This window comes from Mustela erminea, chromosome 13, assembly GCF_009829155.1.
Source record: "Mustela erminea isolate mMusErm1 chromosome 13, mMusErm1.Pri, whole genome shotgun sequence".
Classification (NCBI taxonomy): domain Eukaryota; kingdom Metazoa; phylum Chordata; class Mammalia; order Carnivora; family Mustelidae; genus Mustela; species Mustela erminea.
The window spans coordinates 50217572-50239005 of record NC_045626.1 but is presented as its reverse complement, the minus strand read 5'-3'; the positions used below and the strand labels follow the sequence as shown (position 1 = coordinate 50239005).

General features: G+C 40.8%; 1 long non-coding RNA gene across 1 annotated transcript in view; it reads right to left on the bottom strand.

The window, feature by feature from the left end:
- The window catches only part of LOC116572342, a 306140-nt gene that overhangs the window by 269956 nt on the left and 14750 nt on the right, over positions 1–21434 (bottom strand). Inside the window, exon 2 of the long non-coding RNA XR_004278242.1 lies at positions 17327–17416. This is a non-coding gene — a long non-coding RNA (uncharacterized LOC116572342). The remainder of the gene's footprint in view (positions 1–17326; positions 17417–21434) is intronic.

Here is a 21434-nt window from a genome sequence, read left to right as displayed (position 1 = left end):
AAAGAGTAACACTCATTTTATATGTAAATTTTTCATATGCTTTTATAAATTTTTTTCCCTCTTTCTCTCCCCTACCTCTGTGTTATGGGTTGATTTGCAGCCCTCCCAAAAAGATATGTTGAAGTCTTAATCCCCATGTGCCAGAATGTGACCTTACTTGGAGATAAATCTCTACAGAGGTAATCAAGTTAAAATAAGGTTATGAAGGTGCCCCCTAATCCAATATGACTGGTGTTCTTTTGGACACAGACACACACATACACAGGGAAAACACATGTGATACAAGAGAAGTCAACTAACACCAATGATCGGCCAGCAAGTCATCTAGCAAGAAACTAGGAAGCAGGCATGAACAAATTCTCCACCACAGGCCACAGAGAAGCAATCTTGCTGACACTTTTGATCTTGGACTTCTGCTCTCCGGAAGTGGGAGATCATCAGCTTCTGGCACTTAAACCAGCCAGTCTGTGGTTCTGTGTCACAGTAGCCCTAGCTAACCAATCCAACCCACCATCTGCCAGCAGCAGCAGCACCTTCCACCTTGCTATCCTTGTCATTTCTTGTCCTGACTTCCACATGCTAGGAGCTAACTTTAAAACCCACACTGAAAAATCCAGCCAGTCCGGGAACACGCAAGCTCTTAAGTGTCCAAGACCATTTTCCCTCTGTGAGGACGGTCTGTGTCCTCTAGGCCTCTGCAGCAAACAAAAGGGACTAAAATACCATGATCTACTCCACCCCTATTCATTTTTATTATATATCATTCATCTTTAGCAGAGTGGCAAAACAAAACAAAACAAAAAAAAAGAGAAAGAAACAAAGAAAAGCTGTTCTTAAAATGGCAATTTCATGAAGTTAAACATGATTTTGAATGAGTGAGGCCCAAGGGCTCAATAAACAAATATGAACAGATGTTCCAAACTGTGCAAAGAATGTGACAATGGAAAAGAGGGAATAATGTTGCCAGAATGACATTTCATACCCAAGGCCCTGTCTGAGCTCCCAGTCACCAGTACACCTGCTGCAGGAGTCGCATTTCGTTATGATTTAATATACTCAGTAATGAGTTCAAAAGTGCATCATGCACATAACTTCATTCTAAGGTCTGTAAATTAGAGTGATCTTCTAATGAGGGATAATAAGTCACATTTCCCAGCCTGCCCTGAGGAAGCCACGAGCAGAGCAAACTCTCTAGCTCAGAGCAAAGGGCCTGTCTGCCCTCTCTCTCTCTCCATGCTAGAGCCTCTGAGGAGGTCAGCTGTCTAGAGAATGGTGCCCCCTACCTCAGCTGCCACCACACTTCCTGGCTGCAGAGTCAAGATTGGTATGTCTGCAGAGTTTGGGGAATGGGGGTGCTCCAGCCAATATCAACAAATACGACCCTCCCTAAGCCCAAAGTCAGCCTCACAGTTTGATGAAGAAACTAAACAGAGAAAGCAGAACTATTCACCCTGTGGAGGAAAAAAGTCTTAACATGCAATGCTATGAAGGATATTTCAGAGAAAAATTTAGGTTGATGACAAGTTTCCAGCTTTAGAACAAGATAATTCCTTTGTGTGCTTTAGCCGGGGTTCATCTGTAAATCATTCCTGAGGACCTACTATGTGCCCAACATCGTGCAAAGAGCTAAGTAAGGTAGTAAAGATGTTAGACACAGTTGCTGCCCATGGAGACACAGTGATGGGCAAGAGATCAGACATGGGAGTCAGACTCACCTAGACTTCAACCCTGAGTCAGTTACTTATTAGCGGGGTGATCCTGGGGAAGTCATATGACCTTTCTGAGCCTCAGCTTCCTCACTGTAAAATAGAAATAGTATGTCCTACATAATGTTTTGTAGCATTTCTAGTACATAGTAATCACTTGAAAACAACAATTATAATTTTTATATGCTAATGTGTAAATGCTGATGAACACATCATCTTTGTAGATTTGCCTTTAAATGTCCTTCAGTAGCATCTGTTCTGCCTTTCCAGCTAGAAATAGAAACAACATCTTCTTTTTCTTTTTCTCTTTTTCTTTTTCTCTTAATATCCTCCAACTGTTTGTAGCATAATGATGGTTGCCTGCATTCCCACACCAGTGTCCTAGACCACCTGTAATAGGCCAGAAAATTACATAGTTGAGAATGATGTGTTATGATGCTGCTCAGGAAGAATTAATGGGGTAATAGTTAAGGAAAGACTTGGAAGCAAGTGTTACTGTGAGTGGGTGTCTTGCTCTAGTCCCAAAACAGAAAACTTAGTTTTGCTCCTCACTCTCTGTCTAGAGTAAACCAGTCTACACCAGAACCAATATATGCTCAGGCCCCAGAAGCAAGGAAAAGATTGAGTCTATAGAATACATTGGTATTATGTAAATTCACATAGCATGTATATGTTCCTACATAATAACCTCAGTTATGAGACCCACAGAGATTGGCCTGTACCTGAATCACACGAAATATTTTTCAAATAATATCCTCACTCTGAGAAGAGGAAATAAACTGTTTCTTCTGAGGAATCGGCAGCTTTCCTAAGGAACCAAATGTTCTCCAGGACACAAACCATTTGCCTTCCAAAAAGAGATTATTTTCTCCCTTCGTCAACAAGAGAGAGAGTTTACTGCTTTTAACTCAGAAGGTATATCTAACCTAAACCTGTTCAAGAATGTCTTCATACATTTCTTGGCTATTTTCAAGGGCTTAACATAAGAATGTATTTAAAATATAATCAAATATTATATGGAATATGGTTTTCTGTGTTTTATCAAAAGTTACATTGAGGGGCATCTGGGCAGCACAGATGGTTAAGTGTGTGACTCAGGTCATGATGTTAGGGTCATGAGATCAAGCCCTGCATCCTGGCTCCCCACTCAGCATTTGGAGTCTGCTTAAGGCTCTTTTTCCCTCTCACTCTGTCCCTCCCGCACACCACACTAGCTCACGCTCTCTCTCTAAAATAAATAAATCTTTTGAAATAAGAAAGTTACAGTGATGTCTTCTTAGGGAAGAATAAGAATAAATTCCATTATAAAATTCAATAAATTCTTCCTTTTCTCAAAAATAAAGTATTTAAGGGATGCCTGGGTGGCTCAGTTGGTTGGACGACTGCCTTCGGCTCAGGTCATGATCCCGGAGTCCCGGGATCGAGTCCCGCGTCGGGCTCCCAGCTCCATGGGGAGTCTGCTTCGCTCTCTGACCTTCTCCTCGCTCATGCTCTCTCTCACTGTCTCTCTCTCAAATAAATAAATAAAATCTTTAAAAAAAAAAATAAAGTATTTAATGATAAAAGGGAGGTTAGAGTCGACAAGGGATAAAAAGACCTTTTAATGTTTCCAAGAAGGCCATCAAATATAGAAGAAATTGTCACACACGTTCAGCCCTTCAAGAGACTCACAGTTTCCCTTAGATGCTCCTAAAAGAATTAATGATATAGACAATGGCTCAATGGGGAGTAGACTCTCCATAATCTGGCCACCATTCTTAACTCGTGCTTTATTCTCCAGCCTTCTGCTGCTCTTTGGGCTCAGGCTGGCATGCCCATTTATGTACTCTCCTAGGACCCAACCTCTCCAGACTCCCATGAACTGCTAATGGACCCAACTGGCTTGTCCCAGCCTCTCTCCACCTGGGCCCTGCCTTCAGGGACAGCCCTGACAAGTTTGGCGAGGCCCAGAAGGGCCGATTCTGACAGCCAACTGCTTGTTTTGAATGATTTAATCTGCTCAAGAGTAGCAGCTGTATCAGGTGATACCTTGAGACTTGAGGCTTTTGAATAAATATTCTAACAATTCATGGATAAATCCCCCAGTAGAGCCAGACAGAGAAATGTCCTATCCATTTAAAACATGGACAGAGAAAATATGACTGGTGGTAAAATAATTTAACCTTAGTCCAGACCTATTATCAGCTGCAGACTAGCAGACTGGTTTAGTCCTTTCAAAACTACGGGATTTTCTATGGCGTAGATGTGTGATAAATTAGAGGAGGGGGCCAGTTATGGGGATAGTGAGATGGGCATCTCCATTTTAGCCTAACTAAGAGGAGATTATCCCTCACCTCTGAGGTTTGAATAAAAGAGAAAGAAAGCTGAGGAAAGCAATTAAGAGGGCTTAATAAGGGTCTGAGAAGGTTTTGCTGCAAGCAATAATACGGCTTGGCTAGTGGAAGACAGGAAGAGCGTTTCAGTCCTATTTAGAACATCTGAAGCCAGATCTGCATGTGGAACTGAATGAACACTAGTCGTTTGTATTTGGATAATTCACCAGTTGCCACTAAGAAATTACCCTGGGGAAGGCTTTCTGGGAAGGACATGGGGGAGGGGAGCAAAGGACGGGCTGTGTCCTTTCACCTGATTGTTCAGAGCCTGGACTCATTTGCATAGTCCTCCGAGGATGAAGTCTTTTCTGCCATTTGGTAGATTGCCATCAAATTTCAAATGACATGATGCACCGTAGATTTATGCACCGTGAAGCGGATACTGCAGGGGGCTGGTATATTTGTGTTTCATTTCCAGTTAAACAATACACAAGGGCTGTCACACTAACAAGGTTTATAATGATTGACTTGTTCAGCCGTATCGAGACCTTTACTTCAATGGAACAGAAGCCTCAATAAACAGGAAATTTATATTTGAACAGATGTCTGTCTAGAAGGGTGGTACCATATTTCTGCCTGACTTGGTTCGGAGTGAATCAAGCACATTCTCCTCCCACCCCCCAAGCACAAACACAGCTATATTCTGCACAATGTGCAGAATCTCTGGGTCACTAGCATCTGACTCTCGTAAAATAGAATCCCTTAAAATGTGTTTAAGTCCTCTGAACGAATCACCAGGCATAATTCAACATTTGGCTATGCTCATTTTAAATACAAATTCATGATTTTTTAAAATGCATACATCATACCAGAACAAAAAGAAAGAATCTTTATCTCTGATTTGGAGCACTTTAATTCATTGAGCCTGAATTTTTTCACTTATGAATTAGGAATAATAAAACCCATGGTACAATGTTGTTATAAGAATTAGATAAGAAAAAGTCTGTGAAAATCTGGTGCATAATTGATGTCCAATAAATGTTTAAAAAACTACACAGATGATATAACTGACCCTCTAGGTATACCTGATTGCACCTTTGACTGATGAATTCATATTATTTGTGACAAAATTAAGAAGAGTCAGAACGTTTAGGAATAGAGCAACACAGATATAAAGAGAGAAAAATGCTTTCCTAGAACATGATATATCCAGTGAGTTGGGCAAGTATGACAGTGGCCACTGCCAGGGATTGGATCCCTGGGGAGCTAGATGAAACTTGCTAAGCATTAAGATATGAGAGAGTCAAAGGAAAGTTGAAGGAAATTATTTCCACACTTGGATTCAAAAATACCTAGCTAGGTTTGTTAAGTGAATGAATGAAAAAAAGAACAAAAGAATACATACATTCTGACAAAATCAATCACCTCCAACTAATCCAAGATTTCTTTACGATTACCATTTATTGATTCAGCATATATTATTGGACCCATACCATGTGCCAGATAATGTGCTAGGCACTGAGGATACAAGAGTGGGAAGATACATGCCTTCCTAGAGTTCATAGTCTAGTACGGAGTCAGATGAATATTTGCATAAAGATAAAAATTGTGGTAAGTACTATGATGGAAAACTACCGAATACTATGGAAGCATTCTTATACCTTAGGAACCTAATGTCTGAGACCTGAGGTATGTGTAGGAGTCAGCTAAGTAAGAAATGTTTGGAGTTCTAGGCAGGGGGAACAGCATGTGGGAAGTCCTGAGGCAGAAAAGAGCTTGGGGCATTTTGAGAACAGGCTTTAATTGCTGGAATATCATACGCAAAGGGAAGACTGGCAAGAGTTGGCAAAAACTGGGGCACCTGGGTGGCTCAGTCAGTTAAGCATCTGCATTTGGCTCAGATTATGATCCTAGACTTATGGGATCATAGCTTCCTACTCATCAGGAAGTCTGCTTCTCTCTCTCTCTCCCCCTGCCCTTCCCCCATCCCCCATGCTCTCTTTCTTGCTCACTCTCTCAAATAAAAAATATTTTTAATCTTTAAAAAAAAACAAAAGAAAAGAGTTGGCGGAAACCAAACCCAGCAGTCTTACTGGCTTTGTAGTTTATTCTAAGTATAATGGGAAATAATGACTTGATCAAATTTTTGCTTTAAAAAAATTATTCTGGGCGCCTGGGTGGCTCAGTGGGTTAAGCCGCTGCCTTCGGCTCAGGTCGTGATCTCAGGGTCCTGGGATCAAGTCTCGCACCGGGCTCTCTGCTCAGCAGGGAGCCTGCTTCCTCCTCTCTCTCTCTCTGCCTGCCTCTCTGCCTACTTGTGATCTCTCTCCGTCAAATAAATAAATAAAATCTTTTTTAAAAAAATAAATAAATAAATAAATTATTCTGACTACAGTGTACTAAACAAATCAGAAATATAAAAAGGATGTGCGAATACTATTGAAAAGCTATTGCAGTCACCCTAACAAGAGACGACATAGGCCTACACTAGAACGTGGAGATGAATTTAATATGCATTTTTGAAGTAGAATTATTAAACCTAAAATTCAATTAGCAGTGGCCTGGCAACAGGACAGATAGTGGTACTACTCACTAAATGGAATATTCCAGAAGAGCAGATTGGGGAGCGGGAGCAATGGGAAAAGATCAAGAACTTAATTCTGGACAATTCAAGTTGAAATGTCGGCAGCCACCAAAAAGTGGATGTGTCTAGAATGCAGTTGTACCTAGATTACAGAGCTCAAAAAAGAAGTCAAAGCAGAAGATATAAATTGGGAAGTCATAGGCATATACAAACAATAAAAATAAAATCACAGGAGTGGCTGCAATTGCGGACAGAAAGTACAGAGGAGGAAGAAAAGAGAGTTTAACATTTCAAGGTAGGTCAAGTAGACTGGGAAGGAGAAGCCATGGGATGGGGTGAAAAGAAAGATGCTGGGGGTGGGGCAGGGGGGTGGTAAGAGAAGAAAGCATTTCAATAGGGAATGTTGAATGTTGCTGCAAATAAAGTAAAATGAGAACTAAAGTGGGTCAGCTGGATTCAACACAGGCAAGTAACCTTAGGAAGTCCTGATACAATGGAATTGTGGGGCAGAAGCCAGGCTGAAGTGGGTTGGAAAGTCAGACGTGAGGAGGCCCTGGCTGGCTTAGACAGTTAAGTGGCTGCCTTCAGCTCGATCCTAGGATGGAGCCCCACATCTTGGGGCTCTCTGCTGAATGGGGAGTCTGCTTCCCCTTCTTCCTCTGCCCTCTTCCCAGTTGTGTTGTCTCTCCTGCACTCTCTTTAAAATAAGTAAATAAATAAATAGATAGATAGATAAATAGATAGATAAATAAATAAATAAAATCTTGAAAAAAAGAAAAGGAAAGAAAGAAATCAGAAGTGAGGAAATGCAAGGCCGTGGGCAGATAAGGCTTGTGGCAGTGGAAGCACGGAGATGGGAGAGAGCCTGGGGTCCAAGAAGGGTGGTAGTGGGAGTCATTTGTCATCTTTGTTGTTGCCGTCATTATACTTCCTGGTAGGAAATACTACGACATACATTAATACCAATCAAATAAAAGCTAGAGGGAGTGGAATTCAAATAGCACGTGGAGCAAGTATCCTTGGATAAGAGGAGGGGTGTGTCCTCCGTCACAACGTGTGAATAGAGGGCACAGACACGGGCTTCGGTGGAGATCATGTGAAGAGAACTTGGGTAGTTTCCACCTGAAAGTTTCCTTTTTAAATATGAGGCAAGGTCACCTTCTGAGACTGAGGAAGAACCAGAAGTTTTAAGCAGAATGGAAAAGAAATGAAACAGTCATTGTGGAAAGCAGGATGGAGCTTACTAGACAAAGCAGTGCTGGATTTGTCATATACTGGGAGAAACCAATTAAGAAGTTTGGTTATGGGGAGTACATAGTGTTGCCATCTGCCAGGTTGTGTGATATTCTCCAACAATGCCATGCTCTTCAGGGGTGGACCTGGAGAAGTTCAATGGCTGGATTTCTCCCAAGCTGGAGTTTTAGCAGGTCGGTGGGACAGAAAAAAAAAAAAAAAAATGAGGGTATTTGCAACAAAGGAATGGTTGCGATGAGCAATGGAGGACAAGAAGGACTAATGGGGAGAGAAAAAGTGAAAGAGCCAGTGGACTGGAGATGCAGGGGACATGTCAGCAAGAAAGCAGGGAAGACACAAACTGCAGGTCTCAGGGTGCAAGACGTGCAATTTAGATATTCTGCAGAGGTGGACACCTCTGGTGATGACAGCATCAGCATGTAAGCCACGGAAGAGGGTTGACTTAAAGGAGAAGAGGAGAAAGCCATTGTAGATGAAGTGTTCCAAAACTGAAATTTGAGATGTTGAACAAATTTAACCATGGCTATTTAAGTTACGGGAGAAAACAGAAGTTAAAGTGGACAGAAAGACTGAGCCATGGTTTTAAAGTCTTTATCAAGAGAGAGTAAATATCAAAGAGATTTACTCACTAAAGAGTATGCAAATTACAATGAAGAAAACGAGGGAGAATGAGGTACAGCAGACTGGTCTGAATTCAAGAGTTTTTATAAAAGGAGGGGGTAGTTATGGTCTAAAAGTTTCGTGAGGGTGGATTGAAGACATCTACCCTTCTGGCCAACCCCACAATTAATCAAGTACAAGAAAATTGCCTCTACCTGAGAGCATCTTAAACCATTTGCAGTTATTATTTTATGTTCCTTGAGATGCTCTCAAAGAACATAAAATAACAATAACTACAAATGGTTTAAGTGCCAACACTGTGATAAGAATATTTTATATATTACAAAAACCATTAGGTATTATTCCCATTTCACAGATGAGGAAACTAAGCTTAGACGCTGTTAAATAACTTGCATTAATCATATATATATATTACAAATGGCAGAGCTGAGGCCATATGTTGAAGGAAAACTGCAGTTATTGAAATGTTTCTGAGGGATTATTATACTGACAAGATGCAATGCTTCTTTTTAATTAGAAGGATCCTGAAAAACATTTATTCTACGGACAAATGATGAAGTAATAAAAGCCTTGTAGACTGCCACATGCGGGCAAAGGTGGTTATTTCATCCCATGTCCTTGAGGAAGGAACCACTCTTGGTCCCTGCTGTCCCCTCCTTTCCCCTTCTCCCTCACTCTCCTGCAATATAAACTATGCATATAAACTATATGAACGCCAAGTCCCACTTTGTCTCCCCTGAGTCACATAGTAGCTGCTAAGCAAGTATTTGGTGAACTGGAACAAGAAAAACATCCAGACTCAACCAATCCACTGGCCTCTCTTACTCACTGAGACAAGGACAGAAGAGAAAGAATGCAACAGTTTCTCTTGCTGCCTCCCTAGCCCCTCAAGAAGTTTGTGGTCATTTTATATCACATAGTGATAAAGTGACTAACCATATATTCAGAACATGTAGCTCTTGGTCTGGATTTTAGGACAGACCTCAGGACCAGAGAGAGCAAAACAATTGCACATTGGCAAGGAATTCTCCAATTCTCAAGATTAGGCACTCATATTTTCTCTAGAACACAAGAACAAAGGGAAAACTATTTCCCCTTTGCTACTAACCCCTCTCCTGCTCTCTCTAATTTTCAACCATAAAACACCTGGGTATTAAACATGAAGAAATGTGGGAGAGCTAAGGTAAGAGCCCACCACTCAAACCCAGGGAAACCCGATCCACAATGCTGTCAGATACCTAAAAATGGCATTTTTCAAAATCTGAGATTTCAATCTAGTCTGATTCAGATTATAAATGCTTCTACATATAGGTTAGGCACCTACTGCAAAAACCCACGTCTTCTCAGGAAGTTGACTATAACCTCATTATTTACACATTTCACTTACTCGGCCAGCTACCATTCCATTCCTATAAGTGCTAGAAGCTACAAAGATGGGCCATGATTGCAATTTGTGTTACTGTCTGCAACCCAGAGAGGTCTCTCTGACTGGTGCTAAACCCAGAATGACATCAGGAGAAGGAGAAGCTTTTGTCAATTCATCAGAAGTGTGTGAGTCAGGCCAATGTATGCCTTGATCCAGGCCTGACATTGGAAAGACTGTGGACACAGGTGAGGCCAAACCAATCTAATCCATCATCATCACACTGTCTACCTGCAAAACGTGCCAACGATTCTACAAATAGGGCCCCAACACCCAATCTCCATCCTTCTAGGAGACTGCAGTGCACACACTCAGAATACCTTTTCTTCAAAATGTCATTAAAATATTTCTTTTCTCTTTTTAATATTTCAGTATTTCAAGAGGAAGGAGGCAGAAGCTAGTTTCAGGGCTCCAGAGGTTGTCAGCAAACCCCTCCTTACATCTGATGACTTTCTTACAGGAAACTGTTATCTTGATGAGGCTCCAGGTGTGTCCTTGCAAGAAGGACAGAAGTAGAATGGTGATCTGGGCCAAAGAAATAGACCAAGAAAGGTCAAAGGGAATACCCCCAAGGGGGATTCTCCTACATCTTTATCAGTCTGCTCAGACCATCCTAAGAGAGATACAAGAACACTGAGATCCATTTACCAACTTCTGACTTAATTTTATTGGCTCAGTACCATCACCAGGTAATAAAGCCAATGCTCCACTACATGCCCCTTATGAATTCTTTAAATGCTTGGATCGTATAATTCTTACTAAAGTTACTAGCTACATAGTATTACTATCCCCATTTTATATACCAGGAAACTGAGGCACAAAAGCACTGCTGACAAGTGGAGGTAGGAGGCAAACCCAAACATCTCAGGCTCTACAGTGCTAGTGTGTGGCCTTTACACAGCGGTGCTTCCTGGAAGACAAAACCTGCAGCGGCTAGATGCAAACTGGTAGTAGCCAAGATTCAAAACTGATTCGTTTACCCATCCATTCTTATCTCTTACCTGCAACCCAAACAACAGAGGAGGCAGAAAAGATAGCAAGTCTGCCAAACACGGAATAGAAATTTCAGAAATGAGGTTGTGAGTTTCAATAGAAACATAAGGGTTAAGGTCCTCTGGTTTGCTTCATTTTCCGAATATGCCAGGACAGACTACTCCAGATCCTGTGAACCTGAACGTCAAATGCAGTAGGAGGTTAAGGTTCAGGGTGCTGGAATTATCACCTGGGGGCTCCAGCCCACAAAGAAAGCATTCCTCTCTCCCACTGCCTTTGCAGCGAGTGGCAAGAAAGTGAAAGATGTGGTGAGTCTGTTTTCTGTCACTCATCATGACTGCAGGCTCCCAGGGACGCTATGGGAATAGGATTTCAGGCAGTAAAAAGAGGTGGGTGTCATAACTTCAACAACACGAGAAAAAGGAAAACAGATCTGCAGAAGCCTGGGGAACAGAATGTAAGAGAACCTGAAATGTTCTTGGTTTCAGTCACATATACAAATTATGAACCAGTTGGAATTCATCAGAAATTTTCTGTGGGCCAACTTTGCAGCGAAATGCTTCGCTCAGTCTGGAGAAGTGTGAAGAACTGGCAGCTGACTTGGGATGGCTTGTTTTGAGTTTCAGTCTGGGTTCACCCCACAGTTTACATCTCCAGAGCCCTCCGATACCCAGCTGAGACAGCTTCCATGGAGAAGATTGTCACGGGAGACATCACACACAATTAAGCTGTACGTTGGCTTCCAAAGCAAAGTCCTAAAGAGTGTGCTCCTCTCTGAGTGGCAACTGATGACTCACAGAGCCATCTGAACCAGTGGTATAGCTACCTCCCTCCTCTTCCCGGTGCTAGGAACTCACTTCCGGCTTTCTCCAGGTCATTCCATTAGCTTTCTCAAGCAACACGGCAAAAGTAGGAAGATGAGTAAACTGGGGACCAGATGAGTAGCTGATGTGCCCACATCCAGGCTATAAGTGAACAGAGCTAAGATCCAAGCCACTTCACAACACAGACAAGGGTCTACCCTGTACCAGCACTGTAGTTATCTAAGATCACTGAGACGCTGCGCCATCCTCAAGGAACTGACAGTCTGTTTGGGTGTGTTTCATCTCCTGGGTTCCAAATCCAAATTTTTTAGCCACTTTTAAAATACCATAACTACCCTAAAGCATTTATTGTCTGTATCATTTGTTTGAGACTTAGCACAGATTATCTGGGATGATAGATCTCTTCCTAAGTGTATGAGATATATTTATAACTGGGTTTTAAGCTATTTGAAGACAAAGGCTGTGTGACACCTTTGTGTCCCCATACCTAGCACTGTATCTTGCATATGATGGGCTGACTCAGTAGATACTTTTTGATACTGTTGGTGGTAGTGTTCATGTAGGAGACTGACAGCAATTGGAATGGAGTAGAGAAGCAAAGGAGTTTGGGAAAATTTGTTCCCTCTGTACCAACAAAAGAGTGTATTTGCAGAAACACAGTGTGTGTATGTATATATATATATATATATGCACACACACACACACATATATGTGTGTATATGTATATATATGTTTAAAAATATACATATAATTAAAAAATTAAGAAACACAACACATATATATGTGTATGTATATATATATACACAATTAAAACTCATTTAAGCATGAGCTACAAACTAGTTATGTATAAGTCAGAATACAGGCTCTTAAGTCAGACTATCTACATTTGAAATCATTCCCACCACCTACTTTTTAGCTGTATGACCTTAAGCATGTTACCTTAATTCTCTGTGTCTCGGTATCCTTATCTATAAAATAGTAATAATAACAGTAAGATGCCTGTGAAGATTATGCAAGTTAATACATACAAAACATTTAGAACGGTGTCAGACACATAGTAAGTGCTCAATGAAAGTTAACTTTTTAATTTTGCTTCAATGCAGTTAATATATAGTCATAAAATTGGCAGAGACAAATCACAGACCACAAACCCTGTTCATGGATTTTTTTTTTTTAAGTAGCCTCCATGCCCACCCAGCCCACAGCCCAACAAAGGGCTCAATCTCACAACCCTCAGATCAAGACCTGAGCTGAGATCAAGAGTGAGACACTTAACCAGCTGAGCCAAAAAGGCTCCCCTGTTCATTGATTTATTTTAAATAATTACTTCTAAGTAATATCCTGGGTTCAGTATGCATTAAGTTCAATGCTTCTTCAGCTATGATTAATAACTAATGCAACAAATACTTATTAAGTACCCATTGCATGCTAGAAGACAGAGACATAGACTATGGCTTCTCTCAAAGAGCTTGTAGCTAGCAGTAAATTTAGCTCAGGTAGTGCAGGGACAAGGGATGGCACAAGGTTGGCTATGGAACAAGTCGACTATGGAACACACACAAGGGATATATAACCCAACACAGAGGGGTCAAAGGAGGCCTCTACCAAATTTTGAAAAACAAGTAGAAGTGAGCAAGATAAAGAAGGGAGAAAGAAATTGATGAAAACATAATTACATTTATAATTATAATACCAGGGATGCCTGGGTGGCTCAGTTGGTTAAGCCACTACCTTTGGCTCAGGTCATGATGCCAGGGTCCTGGGATCGAGTCCCACATCTGGCTCCTTGCTCGGCGGGGAGCCTGCTTCTCTCTCTGTCTCTGCCTGTCACTCTGCCTACTTGTGTTCTTTCTCTCTCTCTCTCTGACAAATAAATAAATATAATATTTAAAAATAATAATAATAATAATACCATGTATTTCCGTATGTCTTTACAATTTCAAAAATGTTGTATCACTTATCTCATTTAATGAAAACTGATCGGTAACTGGTCCAAAATGTGGGCACATGAGTTGCACCAGACTAATCAAGGCCATTCTCTGAGGATTTTTTTTCATTTGAGCTGTGAAGAAATGTGTCTTTATCTCTCTGGTCACAATTTACAAAGGTGGGAGGACAGACCTGCCTGCTGTCATCTCCCCAGCTGAGCGGAGAAACAGCTGGTGAGAGAGAACAAGGCTTGCAGGAAAAGAGGGAGAAACAAGAGAGATGGTGTTTCATGGGCTGGATCCAATAGTTCCTACGGCCAGCTCCACCCTGCCCTTTCCACTTGGAATTACATGCACCGCTAATGACAATGGATACCTATCATAATACTGATGATGAGCATGTACTGGGTGTTTAATATGTACCAAAGCCCGGGCCAACCTCTGCACAATTCCAGTAGCACAATTCCAGGAGCCAGGGAAGGAAAGAATGAGCTACTGTATAACTGCCCATCTCTTAATGACTTGAATTGAATTCCTGCTTAGCCAACAGCTAAGAACTGTCTCATTTGGGCAGCATCACTAGATATTCAGTATAGACAATGAAATCTAGTGTCATGTTGCTATTTTTTACAATATCCTTTCGTTTACTTTCTCTGTAAGTCCAAAGATGCGTTACACTCTGGAAAGGACAACTGTTTACATACAGACAGTTTTTGGTCCCTTGCAGTCTGGTACTTGGGAGGGAAAGGAGAGAGGAGAACCCAGCTCTACAGGCATGCTTCTCACAGAGCCTGCTACCCGATCTGCCATCAACTTGCTATGTAGACACCTAACGTGATGAGCCCCATGATGTCCTCCCGTCCTCTCTCAGCAATGGCTATTTGGATATAATTCTTCACACTGTCCCTTTGCACCTCTCAGACAAGGGGCTACCCTCTAGTAAGTGGTCAGAAAAGTCTTAAAAATATTCCTATAGTCCCCCAGTACTTCTCTCTTGCCAGATGCAAATTCTGCCTCCATCAGCAAGGGCAATTTACTCTGTGCCACAGCTCCAAATTGCCTGCATGCTCATCTCCAAAAGTACAAACCCTCCTCTTTCAATGTGCTACTTACTGTTGTTGCCAAAGACACTAGAAAACAAGCTGATTTCCACGCCACACAAAGCATGAGAAAAATAACAGCAATATAACCTCAGAGCAGCTTAGCCCCTTATGATATTCCAAATACATATGATTTACCCCGCTGGTTTTTTTTTTTTTTTAACAATATGGGAATTGTGTAATGCAATTTAGACAGATATTTTTACCCCATTTCACAGATCACAGAAAGCACATTTATTTCTTCAAGGTTACCAGACTATATGTGATAGAGCCAGCCAAGGACCCCATGCATCTTGTCTATTACACTCTGAGAAGAAGGCAGCCATTATAAAGATACAACTCCCAAACTAATAATAAAAATCGTTTAAGTTTAAAACCTTGATTGCCTTTTCCTTCACTTTCTTCCTAGACTATATGATGCTTGGCTTTAACAGATACATATTATGTTTGGACAGAAATAATTTATATTTTATCTCCTTTGAAAAGAGAGTCCAAAAACAGGATTCATTTTCATTAAGGGCTCTGTGTGGGGTACGCAGCAGTGGCTCTCATGCAAACCATTTCCCGTCTCATACCTTGAAATGAAAATGAAGGAGTAGTCCAAAACTGAGAGGTAGAAGATAATCTCTTTAAAATAAGGACTTCAAACATAGCTTTTGGAGTACTATGAATGTCTCCCACACTTCATATCAGGGTGGCTGACTGGTAGATAAGTCAGAAAATTCCAGAGGAAAAAAAAAAAAAACGTTTTCTTCCCAGTTCCTTCCCCAAGAGAGATTTTAAATATTAATCACTTTCTCATTAGAAAAGCCATGTTTGTTCAAAAGAGGGAGTTTTCCCATCCTCTTCAAAACGGTCACTACCCAGCCCAAGAGAGTCAAGCAACAGTCATCAAATGGAACCATTTTGGTGGTGTCCCTGGTTCCCTGAGAAGACACAGTGGAAAGACAAATGATAGGACCTCGAGCTGCAACAAATAACTGGGGACTGTACCACATGGCCTATGGCAAAGAGATACCCAAACGCTTGCTTTAACTCAAAGTTAAAACATTAGCATTTTGCCCATGGTGCTCCGCACTCAAGCCTCCAGGGGTCACTATTAAATGTCACAGCTTATTCAACCAGCACGTCTCCCAGGACCCAAGCCCCAAAAGTTCTTCTCTAGCCAAAACTTTAATAACCCTTGTCAAACTCCTTTCGATAGAATATTTTAGGACTTTGACATTCCTTGACATATTTATTCTTTGTCTTTAAAACAACCTTCATTGTTAAAGTTTTTACATTTTTTTTTATTTTCAAGGAACAAAAAGTGATTCTTCTAACACTTCACAACTAAGAAAACCCAAATAACCTGCATAACTCATGAGGTACCCATTACTAATATGTATTGCTTTTTCTAAAATCATTCATTTTCCATTTCTCCATAGTTTACAAACACATAGAAAAAAGGAAGGCAGAATTCAGATGTGGGCAGGAAAAAGGCCCAGAAAACAACTCAAATAGGAGGATTATACTCTATGTGTGTGTGTGTGTGTGTGTGTGTGTGTGTGTGTGTGTGTATTCATGTAGATAAGAAAAGAATTATATATTATATATTCAGTATACTTACATATGTAATGTAACAGGCAGGTTGTTAAAATCCCACAGAAAGGATATTACTGTATTATTTTTTTTTAAAGTTTTTTTATTTATTTATTGGACACAGAGAGAGAGAGACCGCAAGTAGGCAGAGAGGCAGGCAGAGAGAGAGAGGGAAGCAGGCTCCCCGCTGAGCAGAGAGCCTGATGCGGGGCTCGATCTCAGGACCCTGAGATCATGACCTGAGCCGAAGGCAGAGGCTTAACCCCCTGAGCCACCCAGGTGCCCCATTACTGTATTATTTTTAAATTATCTTACCAAGTACACAAAAGTAGCAAGTAATTTATCCCAGTTTTACTAAATACCAACAACACTTAAGCAACCAAAAGCTGAGCAGTTGTTTTAAATATAAGGTAATTTAAATTTGGTTTTAGTCCATAACAACTTTTTCTAAACTGAGTTCCCCAAAGTGGTTCAAAAATGTTACAAACCATTTCCTTCTTTTGGAGAAGCACAATGCACAGAAAGAGAGCTGTTGAACCTAGCATTTAACCTAGTTGTTTAACATAGGATTTTGTAAAGTTATTTGACCAATGAACATATAATTCATTGATTATCTTTTCATTTATCATCAATCCTAACCGACTGTGCCACTCAGGCACCCCAATATTTAAGAATTTTTAAATGCCATATGTATATATACACATATATTTAAATTCCAAATTTTTGGAATTAAATTCCAAAAATTAAAAAAAATATATATATTCATATATATACATATATATGTATATATATATATTTGTTGTTGTTCTTGATTTTTGAAATTTCCTTTTGAGAGACTATATATATATATTATATATTATATATATATAATATATATATTATAATCCAAGTTTATTATATTATTTATTATATTATAATCCAAGTGATTAATTGTTCCATTTTACAGATGTAGAAAAGGCACCTTAAAGAGTGAGTAATAAAGTTTGGAAATAAAACTCACTTATTGAGCCTTCAGAATGTAATCTTTCATCCAGATGGCAATGCTCCTCTACAAATTAAAAGTTTGGTTCTCTCTGTGTGTGACCAGCTCCTTGGGAAAAAATAAAATAAAATAAAGAACAATTGAAAAGTACTATCAATGAAATCTTCTACACATTAGAAATATTTGATCAAGGATCTCTTCCACCAGGATTCTGAATAACAAGCTAAGAGAGCAACCCCCTTCAGGCAGTAAGAGAAAGCACTTGGTGATACCATGTTAATGCAAAGCCAAAGAGTTTAGTATCAATCACCAATTTACAGCCATCTACTTCCTTTTTAAAAGCTAACAAGGGCTTTGCAGAGCCATTTGCCCTAGGCCACAAAATCAAATGCAAAACAGCCAAATCAGTTGAAATAATTTTAAATCTCTTAAAATAATGGAATCTTCTGCATTCATTGAATATGCTTGAAATAGTCACTGGTTATTAAATCAGTTATTGTTGTTATTCTCACTTTCAAATGGTTTGGCAGCTATCATTTAAGAAAAAGCTTCCTAACAGCTTTGCCAGTGCCTTCGGTCCTCAGACGTGTGTGCACATGCATGCACGCGCATGAACACACACACACACACACACACTCACACACACTTATCTTCTGATCTCCGCCAGGACATCTTATTCCTTTCAAAATCTAAAATAATATAAAAAATTGGATTTTTTTTCCTTCTGTAACATTTTCATTCTTAACATTTAACCTTGCCTCCTGGTGCATTTTGCCCAGCAGAAATGCTTATTTGGACAAAGTCCCATTTGTGTGTCCCATTCCTAACAGGACAGCCCAGCCAGGTCTCCCTAAACTCTCATTTCTCCTCATCTCTTGACTTGGGTGAATAGATCCTGGCCAATTTTTTTACTATTCAAAGGGAAGTTAGGGGCTAGGTGAGCTTTGATGCTGGAATAATGTTCAGTTCCTTTATCACTGGTGCTCTTCTGCCTTTTGAGGCCTCCTGGAAACTAAAGACTAGTTCCACTAGTCCAAGAATCTGAGGCCAAGGCTGGGCTCAGCTTTGGGCTGCTCTGCCTGCCCACCCACCCACCCACCACAGACACCACCCACTGCCTTCATGGCTTCCATTATTTCCATCCCGTCACCCACTGCTCCTGTCCCTGGGTTCTGCCAGGCCATTGGCTCATGTTTCATCACTGGCCACCAGGCAAGCTTCTCAAAAACCTGGCCAGCCTGAATACCATCTGTCCTCCAGTACCTTCCTTGGCCACCTGGACAGTCTGTCAATGTACTAAGTTCCAAGCACTTGAGTATAAGTATCCAGAATGTTCAACCCTTCCTAAGACACTGACAATCTGGAAGAACCAGAGTCTGAAAATTTCACTAGCCAGACAGGAGACACCCACCGTGCCAAGTACAGAAAGTTGCTTAATATGTACATATTGAACAAACAATAAGTGCTGGCCACTACACACAGATAGCTCCAACCCTGACATCCGCCCCTTCCCTGTAAAACTGATCGCCAGGCACAAGTGAATAAGAGAATGTGTCCCATCCAAGTACTAACCAGGCCCGACCCTGCTTAGCTTCCGAGATCAGACGAGATCGGGCGCGTTCAGGGTGGTATGGCCGTAGACGAATAAGAGAATGTGAATCATCAGATTAAGGTATAGTGGCTCACAGTGCTGACTTTGGATTCAGAATGCCATGACCCCATTCCACGTCCACCACTGACTGTATAATCTTTGGAAGGCTACTTGGCCTTCCTAACCTCAATGTTCACATCAATAAAATGGGGAAATAATCACTTACCTCATTAGATTTCTATAAGGACTACAATGAGCAACATAAGGGGCTGTGCAAGTCCCTAGGCTAAAGCTGGCACAAAAGAAATGTTAGCTATGATTAGCATTAAGTCCTTCCCATCAGTTACAACCAGAAAGGGGAATAAGAAATAAACAAAACAACAATGTGTTGCCTGAGAATGTCAAATAGCTGACTGTAGGTAACTGCAAGTATTTTTCCCTAACTTCCACTTTCGATCTTATTTTCACAGTGTTTGCTAGGGATAGCAGCCCATAACACCAGACAACCAGCAGATCGACATGTCAGCAACTCTCAGTCCTCAACAGCGCCCCAACTAACGTCACAACAACGAGCCACTCCAGCTCTCTTCAATGTGCTGCTAAAGGGTGGGAGGTATATTTCTGCTTCAGGAGCTATTAAAAATCCAAGATTACTTTCGCCCTTGAATACTCTTGAAGAACCCTTGTCGCAAGCTGGTCAGGCTTTCAAGTCTCTCTTCACTGGCTCGCTGGACTTTGTACCATGCTAGGTATTATCCTCCTGGACCCAGCTTCTAAGGTCAGTATTCTTAGTGGTCCAGAGCAAGCTGGCTTTGGAGTCTTGACCTCTTTCAGAGAGAGAATGCCACCTTCTTCAAAGTCCTCTAACACCAATTTCACCTTGACTATTTGCTACAATTTGAAAAATCCTCTAGAGAGATGCTGAAACGTGTAACACTGTGCAGAGTATGTCTAAAGAATAGAAAAAGTTATCCAGCAAAAGGACTGCTTTTCAAAAATGTGGGCTCTGATCCATTAGTAAGAAGTGATATTTACTTGATTCAAGAAGCTTGGTTTTAGTAAAATAGAATAAAGTAATGGAATGGAAGGGAAGGGAAGGGAATACAACAGAAAAACAACTAAATAGGCAATATCAGAATAAGTCCCAGGTAATAGAGGTACTGTGTCAAGTTTTAATTACATATAGATGTATACGGATCACAAAGTGTAATGAAAGTGTAATTCTCACTATGGATCAAGATGAAATATTTTTTTCAATCACATGTGTAACAGGATGCCTAAGCAGTATGGGCATACCTCATTTTACTGTACTTCACATTATTGTGCTTCATAGATATTGTGTTTTTCACAGATTGAAGGTTTGTGGACACCCTCATGAGAGAGTCTACTGGTGCCATTTTTCCAACAGCATTTGCTCACTTCACTTCATGTCTCTGTGTCACATTTTGGTAATTCTCATATTTCAAGACTTTCGTTATTATTATATTTGTTACGGTGATCTGTGAGCAGTGATCTTTGATGTTACTATTGCCTGGACACTACAAACTGGGCCCACAGGAGACAGCAGACTTAATTAATAAATGTCATGTGTGCTCGGACTGCTCCACCAACCAGCCCTTGCCCCATCTCTTTCTTTCCCTCTCCCCAGTCTTCGCTATTCCCTAAGACACAACAATATCGAAACAATGGCCTCTAAGTACCCAAGTGAAAGAGTTGCACATCTATCACTTTAAATCAAAAGCTAGAAATGATTTAGCTTAGTGAGGAAGATAGGCCAAAAGCTGGGCCTTTTGTACTAAACAGTTAGCCAAGTTGTGAATGCAAAGGTAAAGTGCTTGAAGGAAACTGAAAGTTCTACTTCAGTGAACACATGAATGATAAGAAAGTGAAGCAGCCTTATTGCTGCAGTGGAGAAAGTTTGAGTGGTCTGGATAGAAGATCAAAGCAGCCACAACATTCCTGTAAGCAAACATCTAATCCAGAATAAGGCCCTGACTCTCTTCAATTCTGGGAAGGCTGAGAGAGGTGAGGCAACTCAGGAGAGAAGTCTGAAGCTGGCAGAGGGTGGATCATGAGGTTTAAGGCAAGAAGCCGCCTCCATGACATCAAAAATGCAAGGTGAAGCAGCAAGTGCTAATGGAGAAGCCACAGCAAGTGATTCAGAAGCTCTAACAAAGATCACTACTGAAGGTGGCTACACTAAATGACCGATTTTCGAGGTAGACAAAAAAGCCTTCTATTGGAAAGAGAGGCCATCTAGGACTTTCATAGCTAAAACAGGGAAGTCAATGCCTGGCTTCAAAGCTTCAAAGGACAGGCTGGTTCTCTTGTTAGGGGTTATAGCACCTGGTGACTTTAAGTGGAAGCCAGTGACACTGACCATTCTGACAACTCTCTGGCTCTTAAGAATTATGCTAAATCTGCTCTGCCTGTGTTCTAGGAATGGACAATGAAGCCTGGATAACAGTGTGTCTGTTGACAATATGGTTTACTGGTGAAACCTACTGCTCAGAAAAGAAGATTCCTTTCAAAATA